This window comes from Papio anubis, chromosome 9 (assembly GCF_008728515.1).
Source record: "Papio anubis isolate 15944 chromosome 9, Panubis1.0, whole genome shotgun sequence".
In the NCBI taxonomy this organism is placed as follows: domain Eukaryota; kingdom Metazoa; phylum Chordata; class Mammalia; order Primates; family Cercopithecidae; genus Papio; species Papio anubis.
The window spans coordinates 66,504,129-66,526,198 of record NC_044984.1 but is presented as its reverse complement, the minus strand read 5'-3'; the positions used below and the strand labels follow the sequence as shown (position 1 = coordinate 66,526,198).

Genomic DNA, 22,070 nt, shown 5'->3' with positions numbered 1-22,070 from the left:
AGAGAGAGCAATGATTCCCTTTCATTCAAGAGACTCATCCATGTGCTGACAGGTCTGGGAATTGGTGAGAGGTCATGATTATCATGATATCTCATTTCACGTGTTTGTTCACAGACCTTGAGTTTTTAATGAGCTGCCCATCTATTTTATTCCTAGGGCCCCAAGATCAATAAGCCACACTAAACATTTATGTCAGCTGTAGGGCAAATGCACCTGATAGCAATAATTTAAGCATATCCTTAGAATGATCCTGTATGGCAGATGCCCCTGAATGTGTGTTCCAAGCTTGGCAATCTGGAAGTGGCCAGCCCAGAGATTTGTTCCTTGTCTGTGAGAAACATCTGTGCCCCTAGCTCATCCCTTGCAACACAGGACTTATAGGGGATTGAGGCCCTGAGTTTTGGATTAAGTGAAGGTTGCCAGGTGGAGATCAGAGAGGAAAATGGTGTTAAGTGAAAATGCTATACAAACTACATGCTGTTTGCAAGCAGTGGCAGTTTTCCTACCCATTCTGTCATCACTGGGTCGTGTGATTATCTTGTCCAGCTCGCTGCTGCTGGACTGTATGTAAGGTAGATAACTTGTCTAAGCAGTCCACTGCCACTGGACTGTATGTAAGGTGGACATCTTGTCCAGCGTGCCACCACTCGATCATTTCTGTAAGTAAGGTAGTTCTGTTCAGCTCACCACCACTGGACTCTCTCCCCTGCATGTAAGTCCCTAGTGAAACCCCATGTCTCATTTGCTGGCTCTGGGTCTTTTCTTCAGCCTCTTGAACCTGGTGCCTTCCCTATTGAGGTTAATAAGAGCTCAGCACAACACCATCAAACCACCCTTACCCTTCTGCCTATCGAGGTAACTCTGCTCAGGCTTTCTGATGTGGTTGTTGCCAGAGTTGGCCTTCATTACATAAAATTCCACATCCCCATTAAAGTTGTGATACCATTTGAATGGCAATATGTCTGTCTTTATTTCTAGCCTATAGAAAACAGTCATATCAAGAAAACTGCCTTCATCAATGCATTTATCAATGAGTTTTGTTTGTTGAGTTTTTGTTGTTGTTGTTCTTTGTTTTTGAGACAGAGTTTCGCTCCTGTCACCCAGGATGGAGTGCAGCAGCGGATCTCTGCTCACTGCAACCTCCACCTCCGGGGTTCAAGTGATTCACCTGCCTCAGCCTCCCAGTTAGCTGGAATTACAGGCCTGTGCCACCACACTTGGTTAATTTTGTATTTTTAGCAGAGGCAGGGTTTCACCATGTTGGCCAGGCCGGTCTCAAACTCCTGACCTCAGGAGATCTATCCACCTCGGCCTCCCAAAGTGCTGGGATTACAGGCGTGAGCCACTGCACCCTGCCGATGTGAGGACTCTTGAGAGACATAGTTATAGGACAATTAAACTAATTACATGTTAAACCCATTCTAAGATTTGCATTTCTTCTTTTTTATGATACTCAAAAATGTACAGCATCTCAATTTCATTTAGCTTAAGCCGCCATTAAGTCTAGGATTAATCAGTTATCAGAATAAACATAAATACTCTCAGATGCTCAGCCTACACACTGAATCCCACATCTCTGGTAATTGTGTCCATATCATGAATTTAGACCTATCAAAGCCTTGGTCTAGCAACATCAAAATCCATTTCCCACACATAATCTCTAGTTTTCCGCTGTTATAAATATATTTGCAAAAATCACTTAACCCATTTCATTTAAAAGCCTTTCCCCCTAAGTCTTGACATTGCAATTGTTGCCTGAGATATGCAGGAATCTGACTGGCTATGGATGTGGTAACAATAAAGTTAGTAAAGACACTGCAAGAGGAGAATCGTCATCACTTTGAGAGGAAGCTGCCTCAGACAAGCTGTTATAGGCCTTCAAATAAGGTAAAATCAACATCATCAGGCAAAGGAGGAGCTGCTTTAGCTGGCAAAAGAGACTTGGTAAGGTTCAAGGGTATAGAGTATGCATATATATTCAAATCCTCCTAAATGAAACCCTTTCAATGATGAGGTCTATCTCATTCCAAGGCAATGTTTTCAATTTTTTGAAAAACAAATGGTAAAACTGTAAATTCAACCTACCTTATAATTCAACAAACTGCAGCATCAGGCTTTCCATCTGATTTCCATCTAAATTAGTCTTGAGGCTACAAAAGATGAGAGCTTTTTCAAGAACAGTTGTAGAAATTCCTTGATTCTCAGACAGTTCCTAGAGCTAAGAATTTAAAATATTGAGCCTATCACTTTCTTTCTTTTAGTTCACAAGCACAATTTGGAAAAAAAGAAATACCAACCCACCCCAAAGTCCTTTTCTTCCTCATGCCCCCTATGCTTGTCTATCACAGTAGTCATTCTGTCTTCCAAATCCTTGCCTTCGATAGCATTTCAGATAACCAGAAGTGATAATTTAAGTAATTGCTCACTCAGTGCCATAATAGCCTGTACATACAATAAAGTCTTATTTTTTATGTTCTATTGCCTGCAACCACTTCTGCTAATTACTTTATGACTCAGGGCTCCATTGCACACAACAGAATCCATGTTAACTAGTTTAAGCAGAAAGTGTTTTATATAGGGAATTCAGTGCTTATATAAATTTGAACAGCTGGAGGAACTGGCTCCAGGCTAATCTCCCAGGACCAACTTCTAGCCCTCGGAAACATTCTGCCACTACTGTGAATGAAAAACCAACCATCGCCAATGCAGGAAGATAATAAATCAGGAGTCTATTTGCACTATTGTTGACTGCAAAACCATACTAATTCTGATGTGACTGGAACACTGCCACCACTGTGACAGGAAGCATCTGGATCAGGAAACCATCTCCACATTAGGAGGTCACCACTTAATATGCTGGCTCCAGAACCATGTCACCTCTGCAGCAACCTGTGCCCCCACACTCTACCTCTGTCTGCTACATTCATTCTTTTAATCAAAGTCTCATGCTATAATATTTCTAAGGAGTCTAGGAATATTGTTTCTGCTTTCCATTCTCAGCATACAAGAAGAAAGCTAGGATGAACGTTAGTCAAAATATCTTGTAGTATGCTTTTCACTGAGTATCAGAAACACTTCAAAAATCACAGTGATAGGCCTAACAAAGCCAGTATATCTTGCCATACTTTCTGTCCTGTGGATGATGAGAAGACAGGAAAATTTACTAAGCGCCATGGTTAGAGCCAGTGATCCACATCCACAAACCATACTGTTGGGCAAACTGTACTGACATGCCTACAAAACCCATGGAGCTTTTAAAACAGATTTATTGAAGCATAATTGATATGCAATATACTATCCATATTAAAGTGTACAATGGGATGAGTGTTCATATCCATGAAAATACATACCAAGATCAAATAAACATATCTGTTAGCCTTAAAAGTTTTCCTGGGTTCCTTTGTAATCTGCCAATATGGAAGCTCTTTTTCATTTGACATCCCACCAAATTAGCCAACTCATTCTTAAATATGAAAATAAACCAATCCCCTCCCTATCCTTCTGCCAACAAAGCAGGATATGTTCTCAAATCCAAAAAGCTTATCTTCCAGTACAAAAGTTCCAGTTCACCCACAGATAACCCAGAAAAAGAAAAGCTCTTAGGTTGGGGCATGGCTCTAGTTCTCATCTTACCTCCCACAAAAACCAATATGACTACACACATAATATAAACCACTGGCTTTTAAATGTGTATAGCAGCAAACTGATGTATAGCTAACATCACAAATATTCTTCCAAATTTGGATCAATGCAGCAATTTTTTTTTTTTTTTGAGACGGAGTCTCACTCTGTTGCCAGGCTGGAGTGCAGTGGCAAGATCTCAGCTCACTGCAACCTCCACCTCCAGGGTTCAAGCAATTCCCCTGCCTCAGCCTCCCAAGTAGCTGGGACTACAGGCAAACACCACCACGCCCAGCTAACTTTTGTATTTTTAGCAGAGAGAGGGTTTCACCATGTTGGTCAGGATGGTCTCTATCGCTTGACCTCATGATCTGCCCACTTCGGCCTCCCAAAGTGCTGGGATTACAGACATGAGCCACCGTAGCCGGCTGGCAAAAGTTTTTATTTGGTACAACTGATAACACATACTATTAGCGGCAAAGTCTATCAGCAACTAAGATGAGAAGGTCATACAATACAGGTACAATTTGCAGCCAACGAGAAAGGAGATACAGGTGAGAGGAACCAAAAATTATTTTGTATTTACTAAAACAAACCAAAAAATCTCTGGTATTGAATATATGAAAAGGAATTCCAGGACAGTGAATACTTCTACTCAAACACCCATAGAACACTAAATACTACCAACAAAACAGTAATCAATTTCAAGTACATTGCCCCAGAATTCTAGTATTTAGAAATATGACAAGAACATAAATAGAAAGGGAACTACGTGGCATAGAGGGAGCGGGGAAACATATCTAAACCAATGGTTCTCAGACTTCATATGCCTAAGAATCACGAGAAAGTTTTTTCTTTTGTTTTGTTTCGTTTCATTTTGTTCTGTTTGTTTGTTCATTTGTTTAGAAGGAGTTTTGCTCTGTCACCAGGCTGGAGTGCAGTGGCGCGATCTCGGCTCACTGCAACCTCCGCCTCCCAGGTTCAGGCAATTCTCCTGCCTCAGCCTCCCAAGTAGTTGGGATTACAGGTGCCTGCCACCATGCCTGGCTAATTTTTTTGTGCTATTAGTAGTGATGGTGTTTCACTATGTTGGGCAGGCTGGTCTTGAACCTCTGACCTCAGGTGATCTGCCCGCCTCAGCCTCCCAAAGTAATCCCAAAGTGTTGGGATTACAGGCATGAGCCACCGTGCCTGCAAGGAGGTCTTTTTAAAATATAGATTGCTGGGTTTTATCCCAGAGATTCAAATTCAAGAGACCTGGGATGGGGGCTTAAGAATTTGCACTTCTAGTACATTGCCAGAAGATGCTCATGCTACTGTTTTGTGGACCACACTTTGAGAGCCACTGACTGTGAGTTCCAACTTAGTTCCAACTTAGTTCCTAGCAGTATTCAAGTGTGAGTTCCAACTTAGTTCCTAGCAGTATTCAAATGGAAGTCAGAGAGGCAGGGAGGGCAGCCAAGAAATCTTGGCCAACAATATGGGTATGTAACATAACCAGAGAGAACTTTTTCTAAATAAATAGCAGAGGAAAAAGAAGAAAAGAAACATCAAACATATGGAAAAATTCTGTCCCCTTAAAGAAGAAAAAATAAAAGCATGGCATGAATGGTAGAAAAAGAGCACAATTCAGAGGAGATAATTTCACAATTAGATTTAGAAAATAACTAACCTCTAAAGAAATTTAGAAAAATCAAGAATGCTATAAAATGAGAGACGTAAGATGAGACAACATGACAACAAAATGAGATGAAAAGAGAACTGGGGAAGGAAAGGAAAGAAATTAGAAAAAAGAAACACTATGGGAGAACTTAACATTGTATTTGCAGCAGTGAAAAGCAGAGAAAAGACAGAGAAAACAAAATCCATAATGTAGAGGACAGACTTGAGTAAATCATACAGAAATAAAGAAGAGATGAGAAAAAAAATTAAATTGAAAAAGATGGATATGAAGTGAAAGCAACAGAGGTCCAATGTATAGCTAGTTGGCATGCCTGAAGAAAACAAAATAATTGGAAAATAAAACATTCTCAAACATGTTTTGCCAAAGTTAGATATCTGATTTGAAAATCCCTGCATATGATCAAGAAGAATTATATATCATCTTGAAGAAATGGCAGTTCAAGGTTAACAAATACAAAACTACTAAGCAGAAGAATCATGTCGCCTACATTCATATTACTGAAATTCTGCCATTGCCTTAGCTTCATCACTGCCTAGTTGAAAGAATTCATGTGGCTGGGTCATTCCCATCCTTCTGTTGTGAAGTCTAATGTTAAATAAAGTATCAGAAGTCTTTCCTGATCTTCCTCTATAAAGTAGATCATTGAATTACTATCACTGTACTCTAAGTATGTGTTTCTTGACAATTATTGTTGTTTTTGTTTTTGTTCAATGTATTCTATGGTTAATTATTAGTAACTTTCCACTAGAATTTAAGCTTCATAAAAAGAGAAACCCATATTTGCCTGGTTGACCACCGTGTTCCTAGCATTTGCTAGTGATTGGTACACGTTACGTAGTCAATAAATACATTAAATAAATGAATAAATATAAAGTTACTGTAATTAAAATCATATTGTAGACTGACAGATCAAACAGAATTAAAGAGCCTAGAATCAGACCCAAGTTTATATAGAAGTTCTGAATACATTAAAATGGCATTTAAGGCAGAAGAGGGGTATTCAGCACTTGGCACATTGATTGGCCATTTGTAAGAATAAATAAGTCTCAATCTCTTGTGTGAATGGCTTTTGAGAAATTCAAGGAATGGTGAATAAGTTGGCATGGAATCATAACTAAGTAAATAGAAAATCAGATGTTCATGAAGTCAGAAAATGCTATAAGATATAAGCCATCAGGAATTTGCAGATATCTTAGGAAAGGCTTCCAACAAAATAGAACAGAGGATTATGCAAATCTTATTTAATTCTGAAAGAAAACCTGATATCTGGGTTACATAAACACCGAAGCAAGAATTGAAACAGAAAAAGATGAATAGTCTTTACTGTATATAAATTTAAGACTGTATTTAAAAAGTAATATCAGAAATAAGACTGAATAATAAATGGCAACCTAAATGAAAAGTTACAGCATATTTGGTAAACAATTATTGTTTCTAATATACAAATAATACTCATAAATCAATAAAAAGGTGAGAATTACTGAAAGATACAAAGAGGCAATTACACACACATCGCAACAAAGGAGCCTACTCTTCTACATATACAAGTATATATGAAAGATACACATAATATATACACATATGAATGTATGAAACATATATAATATATATATACATATAATTTCAATTTTATTTTAGATTCACGGGGTACAAGTGCTGGTTTAACAACAAACCTTTCTTGATTCTGTATTCCATTGTATTCCATTCTAGCTTTCATCCCATTCCTCTTATCCCTTTTACAGAAAAAATAAAAATAAAAAAATTCATTGCCTATATCCTCTTGTCATTTTCTCACTTTTCTTTCCCAAACTCTCTCCTGTCAGACTTTCATTGACACCTCCTACCAAAACATTTTGCATGAACATTGTGAACTTTACATTATGAAATCCAGCAGTCAATTCTCAGTCCTCTTCCTATACGGCTCTCCAGCACTATTTGACACATTGATCGTGCCCTTTTTCTCAAATATTCAATTTAGTTTTGAGATGCCATACCTTTCTCACCTTTCTCCTATCTCTTGCCTTTCCCCATCTGATCTCCAAATCACAGGCTCCTTTCTCAATGATCTTCTCTTTTCCCGGCTAAACTCACTCCCTATCTGGTTTATCTATTTCTACAGCTTTTGTTACCATCCAAATGTCAGTATCTCCAAATTTTCATCTCCAGACCTGACCCTGAATTCCAGGCTTGTATATTCAACAGCCAACTCAACATCTTCACAGAAAAATCTAATAGGCATCTGCTGCTTAATACTCAAAACGAATTTCTTATTTTCCACCTCCCATTTTCTTCCATGGTCTTCCCCAACTCTAAAACTAGCACCACCATTCACTGGGTATATAAGGTCAAACTATTGGAATCTTACTTGACTGCTTTCTCTCTAAGACTCCATATCCAATCCATCAGCAAATCCCACTAGCTCTTCCTTTTAAGTATACTTGGAACCTGACAATGTTTCACCACTTCTGCTACTATCACCAGATCAAAGCCACCATCATCTCTTGCTTGAACTATTATTATGGCCTCCTAACTGTCCTTGTACTTTGAACATTTGCTCCTTCACACAGCAGCTAAGATGATCTTCCTAAAACACATGAGATAATGTCCCTCTTCTGCTCAAAAGCTTCTCATCCCTTCCCATTATATGTAGAAGCAAAACTAAAATCCTCACCATGCCCTTCAAGGATCCTAGCTACCTCTCTGTCTTCATCTTCTATCACTGTCTTCACATTCTATATTCCTGGATTTTTTAGAACCATCACTTAAGGTTGCAGTGAGCCGAGATAGCGCCACTGCACTCCAGCCTGGGTGACAGAGCGAGACTCTGTCTCAAAAAAAAAAAAAAAGAAAAAGAAAACATCAGTGTAGTTGCTGATCCTGCCATTTCCTCTGCCCAGAACAATCATCATCCAGATATTGGCTTGGCTTACTTGTTCACTGCTTGTAAATGTCAGTTAAGTGTCATCTCTTAACAGGCCTTCCATCACCCTACCAAACAGCATGTGCACACATCCCTCTACCCTGCTTTAATTTTCACATGCATTGCTACCAAACATTCTATTACATGATGCTAGAATGTCAGCTTGAAAAGGGCAAGGACTTCTGTTTGGGGAATTACCGAATCCTAGCATTTCCTATTCTTGGGGACATAAAATATGGTTGGCATGAGATAATTGCTTCATAAATATTTGATGAAAGACAGATAAATAAATGACTGTTTCCCTTGTTTCTTCACCTAAAATCAGCACCTCCAGGACACTTAGATTCCTCAAATAGCATTTAGAACTTTGAAAAAATTTCCACTCAGAATGAACTCACCCTAATCACAGCCTATGAGGCACAAAAAGATCAACCTCCTCCTACTTCTGCAATCTTTTTTCCTTCCTATTTTTCTAACACTCTCTCTATTACTCAACCTATTTAAGACTCACTATCCATACTTTTGTTCTTGAAACATTCCCAGGTCATCCCAAATCAGTGCTTTATTCCTAATTCATATTGACTAAAGAATTGAATAGAACATTTCATAATAATAAATTATTCCTTTTTCTCTCAGTCTTTGTATATGAAAGAATGAAGTATGAGGACTTATAACCAATTCTGAGTTTTCTCACCTAGTACACATCACACACCTTACCTTACATAAGGTACCTAGTGAACTCCAAATTACAGTTTGGAGAAAATAAGAGTTATTGGACTCCTTGCAGTCAGGTCTATAGTCTAATCTAAACTCAAAGAACTCTGTTCGTTTTGCAATTTTCAAGCCAGAAAAAAAAAAAAATTGTTAGAATTTACCAAAAAGAAGGCACAAGGTAATCAAAGACTGCTTCTACTCAAACATTCAGTGATAACCATGTAATCACAGAAGCATTAAAAAAAATCAGGAAATCTGAGTGAAACCATTCTTGTGAAAAGGCATTTGAACATATGCACTGTCATATATGGAGCTGTCTGTTCATTGCAGCAGAGTCACAGCAATTTCTATAAATCATACTGACATACTTTGTTCTAGTCCAGCTTGCAAGATAGTTGCTTTCGCAAAACAAGTTGCAGGATGTAGTTAAATTACTTTTCTGACAAACAAAACAGCAAAAAGAAAATTTGCAAGGATGAATTCATATGAGATTGAAACGTGCTTGGAAGACCAAGAACTGAGAGATCACTGTGATTCCTAAGGGCACCATGATATGCCAAAATTGTTTTATGACACTTAACCATAATTGCAGCTAACCGCACTGTTGGGGCTCTTTCCTTGGCAGGATCAGAGGCTATGAATATGCGTGTGTATTTGTGTGTGTGTGTATAAATTAATTTTCTTGTGAAGATGCGATTGCTCCACCTGTTAGTCTGTCTACATCTTCAATTTCCATCAAGTGTTGCCAATTAGTTCACAAAACAGAAATGAGGGTAAAAAATTGAGGTGCAAAATGTCTGATTTATGGATGAAATTGGTTATGCCCAGTGATTTTTGTTGCTGCTTTAAATATTGTAGTATTAAATTGATTAAATAATTAAAGCTTTACAAACATGTCAGATGGAATTTCACATCAAATTTCAACTAGTGCCTTGGAAATGTCACATATTTTCTAATGCTGTTGGATTATTTACATTTCTGGAAGGTCACTTGTGGGTCTCACCTTCATGCAAGAAGCAGTTGTGGAAAAATAAAAGAGTTACCTCCCAGGAATTAGAAGTTCTGGATTTTGTTATTTATAAGCACCATGATCCTAAGAAAGCAATTCACCTCTCTGAGATCTTTTTGTCACATCTAAGATAGAAATATTTGTTCTGCTTGTCTCCTGGGATTCTTTAAAGATTAAATAAGGTAAGTCATGTCATTCGATGTACAGTGTGAAAACTGTAAAGTACAAAACAAATTCATTAACATTATTATTTAAGATAAGTCACTATATCAGGAACTGGTTTGTAGTAATCATTAGAGAGCTGTTCAGCCCAGCTGATACCACTCAACACGTGCTGAGCATTTACCCTGGAAAGTACTTTAGGTGTTCAAAGATGACTAAAAGATTGTCTTCCTTCAAAAAGTTCACACTCTAAAGGAGACTACGTCATACATCTAAATCTGTAAATACACATGGCAATAAGTAAGTGCCAAACAAGGAATATCAGTATAAAGGTTGGGAGATGGAAAGTAAAAGATTTTACCGTGACTTTCAATGATGAGAGAAGTCTTGAGCCTTCATAGAAGTTTTATTTATTGTTTTCTTTTTTAACGGCTTTTTGAGTTTGAGACTGTGGTTTTAGAGTAATCATGTTCCTTTTCTATTCCAAGTTCAAAGCCAACTGATAAGTAAATGCTGTTACCAAAAGATGTAGATTTTAAAAATCAGTTTTATTGAAGATAAGATTACATTATAGGATGCAATTTAGCCTATTACTATTATCATATTCCCTTAGGTAAACTTAGCACTCAACTCTAGTAGATCTGCACAACTGCAAGCTTCCCCAGGGTGACAAAGCAGAATAGAACTTGTCCATCTGAGGACAGTCCACAAATGAGAGGAAACCTGAAGGAGCTGAACCAAGCCTGCTTAGACCTGTTTTCAAAATTCCTTAATCAGGTAACGATAGGGACAAGAGACAGGGATATACTGGGTAGAAGAGGGTAGTTCCCCGGCAAAGGCCCCCCACCCTCAAGCCTGAATACTCGCAGCCCTAAATGAGAACAGGCATTTCTGTTTTCGTGCCCAAAAAGTTGCCTCTTGGCCCACCATACCCGCTATTTTGCCCCCATATAAACCCCGAACTCCAAGCTCCAGAGCAGACCACCACACCAGCGACGGCAGAATGATGCGGCAGAGAAAGAGAGAAGAGAGACGTCTGGATGCCGAGGGGAGTTCGGCAGGGCGGTTGGAGAAGAGTCAGGCTGCTAGGCGGCCCGACTCCAGGGGAACACGGCCTTCTCACCCAATCCCTTCTTCCGGCTCCCCATCCATCTCACTGAGAGCCACCTCCACCACTCAATAAAAACTTGCACTCATTCTTCCAGCCCACGTATGATCCAATTCTTGCGGGACACTGGACAACAGCTCAGGATATAGAAGGCTGTCACACTGACCCTCTGCCCTTGCGATAAGGCAGAGGGTCAGTTGAGCTGGTTAACACTGAAGCTGTCTGCAGACGGCAAAGCTGAAAGAGCTTTGTAACACGGAAGTTGCAGACACCCACCCCTAGACACTACCGCGGAGCAGGAGCGCTTGCCTCTGCACCTGCCCGTCTGCGTGCTCCCCCTTCCTCAAGGGGTTTGAGCTGCAGAGCAACCAAACACTTTTCCATTGACCAAATTTTCTGTGTATTTAAATCTGTTATTCACCACTCTCTTCTGACCCATTAATTTAGTTCTACCCAATCTTAAATATATTCATATCTGGAAAAATTAGCCTCTCCATGCTATTTTGTTATGCCTTGAAAAATAATTAGAAGTAAGAGATGGAAATTCAGATGGGCGAGGTAGCATAAGTAAAAATAAGAGGTGAGCCTGGACATTACATACTTGGGGAAAAATGAATAGTCCAAATTTGCTACAGAAGAGAGTTTCTGCAAGCTTATTAATACAGTCTAAGAGTAAAGAAACAAGGACAATGTTGACAACTGAACACATCTCCTCGAGTATTTAAACAAGACAAGGAATTTAGTTTCTCAGTGAAGGCTAGCCGGTTATAACTAATACATGGGTATGCCTCACTCCTAAATATATACTTTCCTCAAGGAGATCACTCTTAAATACCTTTAATAGCACATGGTCCTTATTTTAGATCTTTTAAATTATTTTCTTATTATCGTGACACATTTCTAGAAGTGAGAAATGCCTAGTAGGAGATAAGAATTTTAAAATAAGACTAGCACCAGGAATATCTTTAGAGGAAATTAGGAAATTTTAAAATAGAAAAAGTTTACTTTTAGGAATCTCTACTTCAACTCCCAAAACCTATGAAGGAACAGGTCTTAGTTTTAATAAAAATCATGTTTTATTGTGTTTTTTGTTTAAGATATTTGGGCACTATGTGCACTGGGAGAAAAGCTGAGAAATTCTAGAACTGGGAAGAATTAGTTATCAGGACTAGAAAACTAACCATACCTTTGCTACCCAAATGATCTGAAGACTGAAAGAGGTTTTCATAAAGAAAACAAAATGAAATGGGTTATACAGAAAGGACTCGGTCTTTGAAGGAGTCAGCTTTTGACCATGAAATAGAATTGGTGTCACGAAAACAGAATTTTTTAAAAAGATAATATTTTACTTTCAAGCCCTAATGATTATTACTTTCAAGCCCTCATTAGAATCTAGCCAGGTACTAGCTTAGAACCATCTATGAAACTTCAAGGGACAAGAGACATATCGTAAGAAAATAATTCAGGATGTGTATTAAGACCAAGCTACCGTGGTGGCCACTGTAGCATTTTTGTAGTGTTGTGAAGAAATTAAAACTCCAAAAACAAAGAGAGGTTGAATAAACCAGGGTTCTTCCTCAAGATGGAATCTAAGACATAATTTTAAATGAAACAAGTCTGAATGGTGGTATGCTGATCTGTGGACCTTCTTCCCAAAACAACCATCACTAGAGAATATTATATCTCCAAAAAAAAGCAACAACAATTTAAAGTCTCTGGAAATTGTCCTAAGGGCATATAGCAAATGGAGAAATACTTATGGAAGAAAATACAATAAATCTCAGTAAGAACAGCTTAGTGTGATGGAAACTCTACTTGGGGCAGGTGCAGCTGAGAAGACAGGCCTCCTTCTTTCCCAGCTCCCAAGCCAGGGTGATGATTTCTCCCTGGAAGGGGCAGTCTGTCCATATTTATCAAGCCCACCTTCATCCCCTAACCTGTGTTGTAGAAACTCTCTTCCAAGTAGACATGGCAGAGAAGTCTGGGACTCCCCTCCTCCACCAGCTCCTGGCAGAGCAGAAGCTCTGCTACAGGCATGACAGGCTGAGAATACTGGGCTCCAATCACCCTATCCCTGGCCCTCCCATGAGATAGATGTTACACACCAAGAGGGGCAAGTTGAGAACACCAGACACTACTACGTATCCCCAGTGCCCACTCACAGAACAGCATTGTTATTCTGAGAGAAGTGGGCTATTGTTCCTGACTCTAGCTCCAGCAGAGTAGCATGGATATTCTACCCACTGAGAAAGTCAGGCCATTCAGACAGAGGGCTCTATAGCTCTCTCCAAAACTCAATTTGGAACAAAGAAGATGAATTCAAGCCCAGGGACTTCATGGAAAACAATGAAAATTTTATGGTGAACATTTACAAGGAGGCTAGTAGCTTATGATAGCCACAAGTAACACATCTCCCCTGCCCAGAAGTTTAAAAGAGAGAACCAGGGAAAGAGAAACTTAAAACTCACCTGGAGTCAGAGAAAACTTCAAAGAGTGCTTGGGCAAAATGATATGACTTTAATTGGATTAGACTTTGGAGCAAGTTATACCCCTAGGACATTGTCAAAAACAATAGCACAATCAGCTAGCAATCAGTAGAAGTTAATAGCTGGGTGGGATACCAATAGAGACAAAGCAGCCAGAACTTTAAAGGATGGGTGGATTGCAGGGGAGGGGGTTCAAAGAAAGAGACAGAGTCTGGCAAAAAACACTGACCCACTGTGAGTCCTACCATGGCCCCTAAAAAGTCAACCTCTTCTGAGGTGTGTGTCCTCCCTAGAAGCAATGAATTCCTCCTCTCCTCACTATTTATCTCCTGATTGAGCTATCATTCCAGAAACTCATCTTTGAGGCATGACAAGATGCCATAGGTGAACAGTTGCTAGTAAAATTAGAACCTTGAACTACTGGCACTAGGAACCCGGCCCACTCCTTAAAAGCAGTGTTAATCTGTCCAATCTATAGTTACAAAAGTGGGTGATAAACTTAAGTTTCGATAAATTCATCATCTGTAACAAAGAAGGTTCAATCTGGTAATTGAACACGGTGGCAGAAGTAAACGAGCAAAAACACTTGAAAGGTATTTGGGTATGGTGTTGGGTTTCTTCTACTATATTGGCATCTGAACCCAATCCAGTAATTCAAGAAATAAGATCTAGTTCATCCCTAACCCTCTACTTATACACACACACATCATAGCCACCACTACCATCATGACCAAGGAGAGACTAAAAAGAACCAAGTAGGATGATACATGATTCCTGCCAAAGGGGTCAGAACAATACTCTAGCCTCAAAAAAAAATGGCCCAATGCTGAAAAGGAAACTGAGACAGAGGCCTACTTAGTCCATTTAATATGGGAAATGCAGGTAAATAATTCTCAGCATGCCAGAGACATCCTCATAATCTGCTCCTGCTACTCCAGCATTACCTCTCGCCAGCCTGTACCCCAAATCTAACAGACATCCTAGGGCTAAGCATGAACCATATTCATAATTCTCTGAACACAGAGTACTCTCTCCCTTTTGTTTCCCTGCATGAACAAATCCCTTCTTAGAAGGCCTTTCCCTCCTTCCTCCTACTCCTCTCATCTGGCCAATTCCTAATTGCCATTGAAACTCTATTAAAGCTTCACTTTCTCCAAAAGTCTTTCCTAACACTGTTGAAATGGGAGAGTTCCCTGATCCCTGTCACAAGATGTGCAAGAGGGATGTGGTTCATCTGTTTGGTCACCCTACTGCTCAAACCCCTAGTGGGAGCGGGAGCATGCAGATGGGCAGGTGCAGAGGCCAGGACAAGTACTTCAGGCTCTCAGCCCCACAGTAGTGTCTAGGGGTGGGTGCCTGCAACCCCAGGGCTACAAAGCTCTTTCAACTTTGCTGTCCACAGACAGCTTGAGTGTTAATCAGCTTAGTGGACCTTCTGCCTTTTCACAAGGGCAGAGGGCCAGTATGACATTTTTCTGTATCCCGAGTTCTTCCCCAGCATCCCAGAAAAATCGGGTCACACACGGGCTTGAGGATGAATGCAAGGTTTTATTGAGTGGTGAAGTGGCTCTTGGTGAGATGAATGGGGAGCTGGAAAGGGGAGTGGAGTGGGAAGATGATCTTCCCCTGGAGTCTGGTCGCCCAGCAGCCTGACTCTTCCCTGACCGTCCCCTACTGAACTCCTCTTGGCATCCAGATATTCCTCATCTTCTCTTTGTCTCTCCCTTGTCATTCTGCCATCCATCTGCTGGTCTGCTAGTCTGCTGGTCTGCTGCTGGACCCTGGGGTTTGGGGGCTTATATGGGTGCAGAGTAGGGAGCATGGTGGGCCAAAAGGCACCTTTTTGGGCATGAAAATAGGAATGCCTGTTCTCATTTAGTGCCATGGGCACCCAGGCTTGAAGGTGGGGCCTTTTCAGGGGACCACCCTCTTCTACCTGGTGTTTCCCTATCTCCTGTTCATATCACTATTAGGGTAGAAGAGATCCACGTTACCCTAAGTCACTGGCGGGGTATCCGTGCAGGTCTGTAGCAGCTTCAGCCCTTGCCTCCTTAGAAGGATTCAACTGAGGGGCAGAAAGCCAAAAAGAGACTGAGGCATGTTACAGAGCAGAAGTGGAAGTTTATTAAAAAGGCTTTAGAATAGGAAAGAAAAAAAAGAACCCATGGAAGAGATCCAAGTGAGCACCTGAAGGTCAAAGAGAGAGAAAAGGGCCTTTAACCTTGATCCTGGGACTTTACAGGCTTACCTCTTTCCTGTGATTCTTCCTTTATGGTGGACTTCCCACATGTGCAGTGTCCTTTTTACCCTTCAGAATTGAGCAGGTGCAGTGTGTTTAGGAAATTGTATGCATGCCCATTTGAAGATTTCTTTTTTTTTTTCTGATGGAGTGTACCCAGAAGATCATACTTTGCCATTTCTGTCTCTTAACGTGCATGCCCAGGAAATTTCTTCTCCCTGGGGCCTGCCTTTAATTAACACTTTAATATTAACAGATGTGGACCATCAGGAACTAGCCTCTCCCTGGCACCAGCTGCCAATTTATCACTCTTAAAGAGGAATGTGATAATTGCCAAACCATCACCTGTCATTTCTAGTGGGTAGGGGAAAGCCCTCTCCTGCCCCGTGCAAGCCTAACTACCTGTAACAATACCCCCACTCTGATTTGGAGGTTTATCTTACATACTCCCTTGGCACCCAGAGCCTCCTTCTACTGTACTACCTACATTATAGCAAGTCATGTTGTATTGATATTTATGACTATAAACTCATTGAAGACAAGAATCATTATTTTTAGTCTTATCTGAAATACTTGGCATAGTGCCAGGCATAGAGAGACTCAACAAATATGAGTGAGTGAAGATTGCAGCTTCAGAGGCACAAAACTGCTATAATAAAAAGCCAAGTCATCCTAAGAGCAGAAACCGTAACCACAAAAATAATTCCAGAACCCCTTGGTGGTCATTCTGAGACTTCAAGAGCATTGTCTACTTTGTTCAGGACTAGCTAATGAATGGATGGAGCTAAGCCCACAGGTCACAAAAGACTTACTCTGTGGCTATCGGGGCAGTGAAAAATTGGGGTCTCATAGCATGAGTCCCTGGTAAACTAAGATAAAATAATGCTATCATGTTTGCATTTTAAAAAGACCTCTTGGATAGTGTCTTAACTCAAAGGAATGATTTTGTAGTGGAATATCAGGCTTTAGAGTAGTCAGGGGGAAAAAATAGCATTTTATTCATAGAAACTTTCCTTGAGGGCCTGCTCAAGACTCACCTCATAGGTGTGACTACCTATTTAGGGTTGCCAGATAAAATGCAAGGTGCCCTATATCTTCATATAAGTAGGTCCCAAGTATTAAATGGGATGTACTAATACTTTTTTTAAAATCATTTTTTGTTTCTCTGAAATCTGAATGTAACTTGGCATCCTATAATCTTTTTGGTAAGAAAAAATTAAAACTTTTAAAAAAGCAGAACTATTACATTATAGGAGTTTTCTGATTGTTTTCAGCTTAGCCCTTTATATCAGCAGTTACTACTCCTTCCTCACCCTCTCCCCAGATTTGTTTTAAGAACATTTATGTTCTGCTCAATGAGCTACACTATTTTTATTGGCTGTTGTGCCAAAACTCAGTTGAAATAACAATCTCAGCATATACCTGAGAAAATCATGCACAGGGAAAATAAACAACAGAGAACTCCCAGACTAATTACTAGGCTATGCCATCCAGCTCCTTAACATACTCTGCCACTCATATTATGGCTGCTCTAGTCACAATAAAAATAATTATATCCTCATTAAATAAGACTATTTCTCAAAATAGTGCTGACAAAGGAAGGCAAACTCTGTAAGATATTTGAAGAGATTTATTCTGAGCCAAAACTTAGTAATCATGGCTCATGACACAGCCCCAGGAGATCCTGAGAACATGTGCCCAAGGTAGTCAGGCTACAGCTTGGGTTTATACATTTTAGGGAGACATAAGATAACAATCAATACATATAAGATATACATTGGTTTTGACGGGAAAAGTGAAACAACTGGAAGTGGAGGTGAGGGTGGGGGGTGGATTCCAAGTCTTAGGTGGCTTTGAAGATTCTCTGATTTGTAATTGATAAAGAGTTTATCTACAAACCTAAAGTCACTACAAGGGAGTGTCTGAGTTAAAATAGGGGTTGTGGGGACCAAGGTTCTTGTTATGCAGATGAAGTCTTCAGAGAAAATAGACTATATGTATGTATTCTTCAGAGAGAATAGAATGTTTCTTGCTAGACTTTAAAAAGTGCCAGAGTCTTTATTAATTCTCTCCTGGATCAGGAAAAAGACTTGGAAAGGGAAGAGAATTCTCTACAGAACGTAGGCTTTCCCCACAAGAGACAGCTTTGCAAGGCCATTTCAAAATATGTCAAAGAAATATATTTTGAGCTAAAATGCTTTGATCTCTTTCAGAGCCTGCTATCTGTCACATTAGTATATTATTGCTATGAAAAGTCTGTTTTGTAAGTCTTAAAGTTTGTTTTAATGTTAACACTGGTCAGTTATGCCTGAATTCCAAAGGAAGGAAGATAATAGTGAATCCTATCCAACCACTCATTCCCATCACGACCAGAACTAGTGTTTCAGGTTTACTTTAGAACGCCCTTGACCGAGAAGAGGGGTCCATTCAGTTGGTTGGGGGGCTTAGAATTTTATTTTTGATTTACAATAGGGTAATTTTACTTTCGATACAAAACTGATCCAGCAGTACTTTAGAATGCACAGTGCTGCTGATCTCAATGTCAGCTTACTTGGCGCAAAGTACAGAGAATTCTGTTTTCCTGTTCAGCATCACTACCACCTGTGTCATTCCTAACGTTCCTTCTTTGTAAAAATTAAATCTCCTGCTTTGGCTGAAAACATTTCTTTCTATTCATAATGGCTACACATGCACACCGAGGAGGATTCAATAATCCCCAACTCTCCGCTAGTGAGGTTTTCTGACTTTCTTCAGATGTATTTTACATAAAACATATACTTCGATATTTTATACCCCTATTAACATTAAAGTCATGCAAGTATGACTATTATAATCTTTCTAAAGTTTTTATTATTATAAAATTTGTCAAAATTTACATGTTGTCTGAAAAAAATTGGTAAATTTACCCTTAAAAGCCATTTTACTACATTTAAAAAAAAAAATCAGTTCTGCCATTTAAAATTTGGTGGTAGATGCAGAAATATTGCCAGCATTTTCATTTGTATTTCTTCCTTTTACACTCAATTCTGCTAGTTATAGTAATTTTAAATGTTCCTTTAAAAAGAACACCTCAACTTCACTGGAGAGCCAAATCCTAATATGTTACCAGGTACATCAAGGATTGTTTCAAAATCACCATGGTAACCCCTAGTTAGAGAGGCTATGCTCACACAATCCATTCTCTTTCTGAAGTAAATCTACTGCTTATCATTTGGTTTTGTTGAGATACCCCTTTTTTATAGAGCAAAAATGAGTTTCAACACAGTATTGCTTCCCACAGCCAAGTTCATGTGCTGCTTTTTGCATAACTTCACTATACCTTAAAGTGTTGAGGACACCCTCCCTCTGTTTCGGGGTCAATGAAAATGGGAATGTCCACCAGGGAAGTCTGGATAGTTCATAACAATGTCGGGGCACTGATGAGTGTCACTTCTGCCAGATGACCTACAAGCACTGGAGAGAGGAATATCTTCCCCAGAAAATGTGGAATATGGCAACAACTCAGAGAATCTCATAATCAAATTATAATGTCATTGACCTCAACTTGCACACAATTATCTGATGTTATTAATAGCAGTAGATTGGGCTGGACAGTTTTCCAAGCTGGAACTGATCTTCTCCATGAGATCCACCTACATCTCTTCTGGTATCAGGCCCCAAATATCTACTTCGGGTGCATACCTTGTTTCCTCTCTTTCTGCCTCCCCGATCAAAATAGCCTTGGGTTTTCCCACTTTCACTTATTCTCAAACCTTCACTGAACATTAGAAAAATCCAGAGATTTTTATTTGTTACTTTGTTTTGTTTTGGTTTGGTTTTGGTTTTTGGGTTTTTTTGAAACGGAGTCTTGCTCTGTCACCAGGCTGGAGTGCCATGGTGCGATCTCGACTCACTGCAACCCCCGCCTCCTGGGTTCAAGCGATTTCCCTGCCTCAGCCTCCGGAGTAGCTGGGACTACAGGCGCACGCCACCACGTGCGGCTAATTTTTTGTGCTTTAGTAGAGACAGGGTTTCACCACGTTTGTCAGGATGGTCTCGGTCTCCTGACCTCATGATGCGCCCCCCTCAGCCTCCCAAAGTGCTGGGATTACAGGCGTGAACCACCGCACTTGGCCTGTTTTTGTTTTTAAATACCAATGTTCAGTGACCATTCTGAGATATTCTGATTTCATCAGCCTGGGGCGAGGCCCAGGAATTGGCATTTTAATAGCTCTTCCAGGTGATTCTATGTTCAGCCAGGGTTCCGAAGTACTGCCATTTTCACTTTCTTACCCATTGTTCTAGTTTAAACTGTATGTCACGCTTCTTTCAAGGTCTTTCCCTTGGAATCTCAAGGTGCTTTTCTTAGCTTTTACAGAACTTGGCTCTTAAAAACAGAAAGCTTTGACTTTCGAAACTGTTTCTCATGTGGATCTCAAGGACCTATTTGGGAAGTCACAAAGCGAACAATGGCTGTTTCCTTCTTTTTGCCTGCCTGCTATCACAATCCTAATTCTCCTGAAGGAGACTAGTTCTAACTGATCAGGAAATGGTCACATACTATGAAGAGCAGCAAAGAAAAGCACAAAAATGAATATTTCAAGATATGATCTCACCATATTTACTCCCTTTCTTAGCTTCTCTTTCCTCAAAGCTCTCTTCTGTTGAACGGAGATTTCCTTGTTGATATTCCTCGCCGCAATCATTATGAGGTTGGAAGGGCATTAGTGGTTCTCTCTAAAGGACAAGTAAAATGGCCAGAACCACAGGGCTTATTTACAAACCTTGAGGCTCTCAGCCCCAGTCTGGTACTACAAGGATCCCTGAAAAGAAAATGGAAACATTATTAATAGCATATAGGGGATCCTTGAAGTGCCAGACTAAGCCTGAGAACCTCAAGGATTCAAAAAATAATCCCTATGGTTCTGGTCATTTCACTCATCCTTTGAAGAGAACCTATGACTGATCTTACCTATGCAATTGCCCACAGTGAGCCTAACTAGAATTAGAATCTGTCTCACACATGGATCTATCCAAAATGCCCTGTTTCACAAGCTTGGGGTCCAAAATAAGCCATTTCTCCTAGGACAGGCAATGTAAATGACTCTTAGTCCTCCGCTTGCTACCTTGAGAATGTCTTCCTATTCTTTTCAAAGGGCACCGTTCCCAGAGAGGAAATGGAAAATCTGTTCTGTTTCACTCACTGTTGCTGGGATGTTGCCCTATGATGTCACAGTGGATAACAGGTGGTCCAGAAACCTGTTGCAGAGACCAAAGTACACACTGCTGTCACAAGCATGACAATGTTTTCTTAGGGTGCAGGAAGAGGAAGCTTCTTCCCACAAATGTTACAATCAGCTAGCAACCATGCCGGAAAACACGCTGCAGCAGGTGCGGGTTTTGCCATGATCATATGCCATAAAAATCAGGTGCTGGGAAATTTCTCCTCCATACAACTACTATCCTCCTAGCCATCACGAGGAACTTGTCAGCATTATAGCTTGCTAGTGGCACAGTGCTCTCAAATGAGTCACACAGGAAGCCATTTTCCTTAGAATATAACCACACACCAGGCTACCGGGGGAAGGAGTTTTGAGCTTCAGCCACATTCATGTCCAGACCAGCCTTCCCCTGCAACTTTAGAGAAGGAATGTTGTTGTCTTTGGGCTAAAAAGCCAGTCATTATTTCTTTCTGAACTGTCTCATAGGACTGGATCTAGTCCTGCTCCTTTGATTATGTGGCTAAAACAAGAAATTGCTTCTTCCATTATTGGTTTCCAAGAAAGAAAAAGAATAATAATCATGCAGATTCAATGATAGCATTCACTTCAAATCTGCCTTCAGAGATCCTTTATTTTATATATATATATATATATATATATATATATATATATATATATATATATATCCTATTGTTCTAGTTTAAACTATATGTCACACTTCTTTCAAGATCTTTCCTTTGGAATCTCAAGGTGCTTTTCTTATCTTTTACAGAACTTCCATACAAAGTACACACACATATATATATATATCCTATTACATATATATATGTATGAGTTTAGTAAGGAGTATTAAACTCACACAATCACAAGGTCCCACAATAGGCCACCTTCAAGCTGAGGAGCAAGGAAGCCAGTCCAAGTCCCAA

General features: G+C 39.9%; 1 long non-coding RNA gene across 2 annotated transcripts in view; it reads right to left on the bottom strand.

The window, feature by feature from the left end:
- LOC103875845 overlaps positions 1–21,676 on the bottom strand; it is a 90,662-nt gene extending 68,986 nt beyond the window's left edge. For both annotated transcript variants that reach the window (XR_634817.4, XR_002515715.2), the window contains exons 1-3: positions 20,895–21,676; positions 20,539–20,745; positions 2,086–2,150 (exon numbers count right to left, since the gene is read on the bottom strand). This is a non-coding gene — a long non-coding RNA (uncharacterized LOC103875845). The remainder of the gene's footprint in view (positions 1–2,085; positions 2,151–20,538; positions 20,746–20,894) is intronic.
- Between the last annotated feature and the right edge of the window lie 394 nt (positions 21,677–22,070).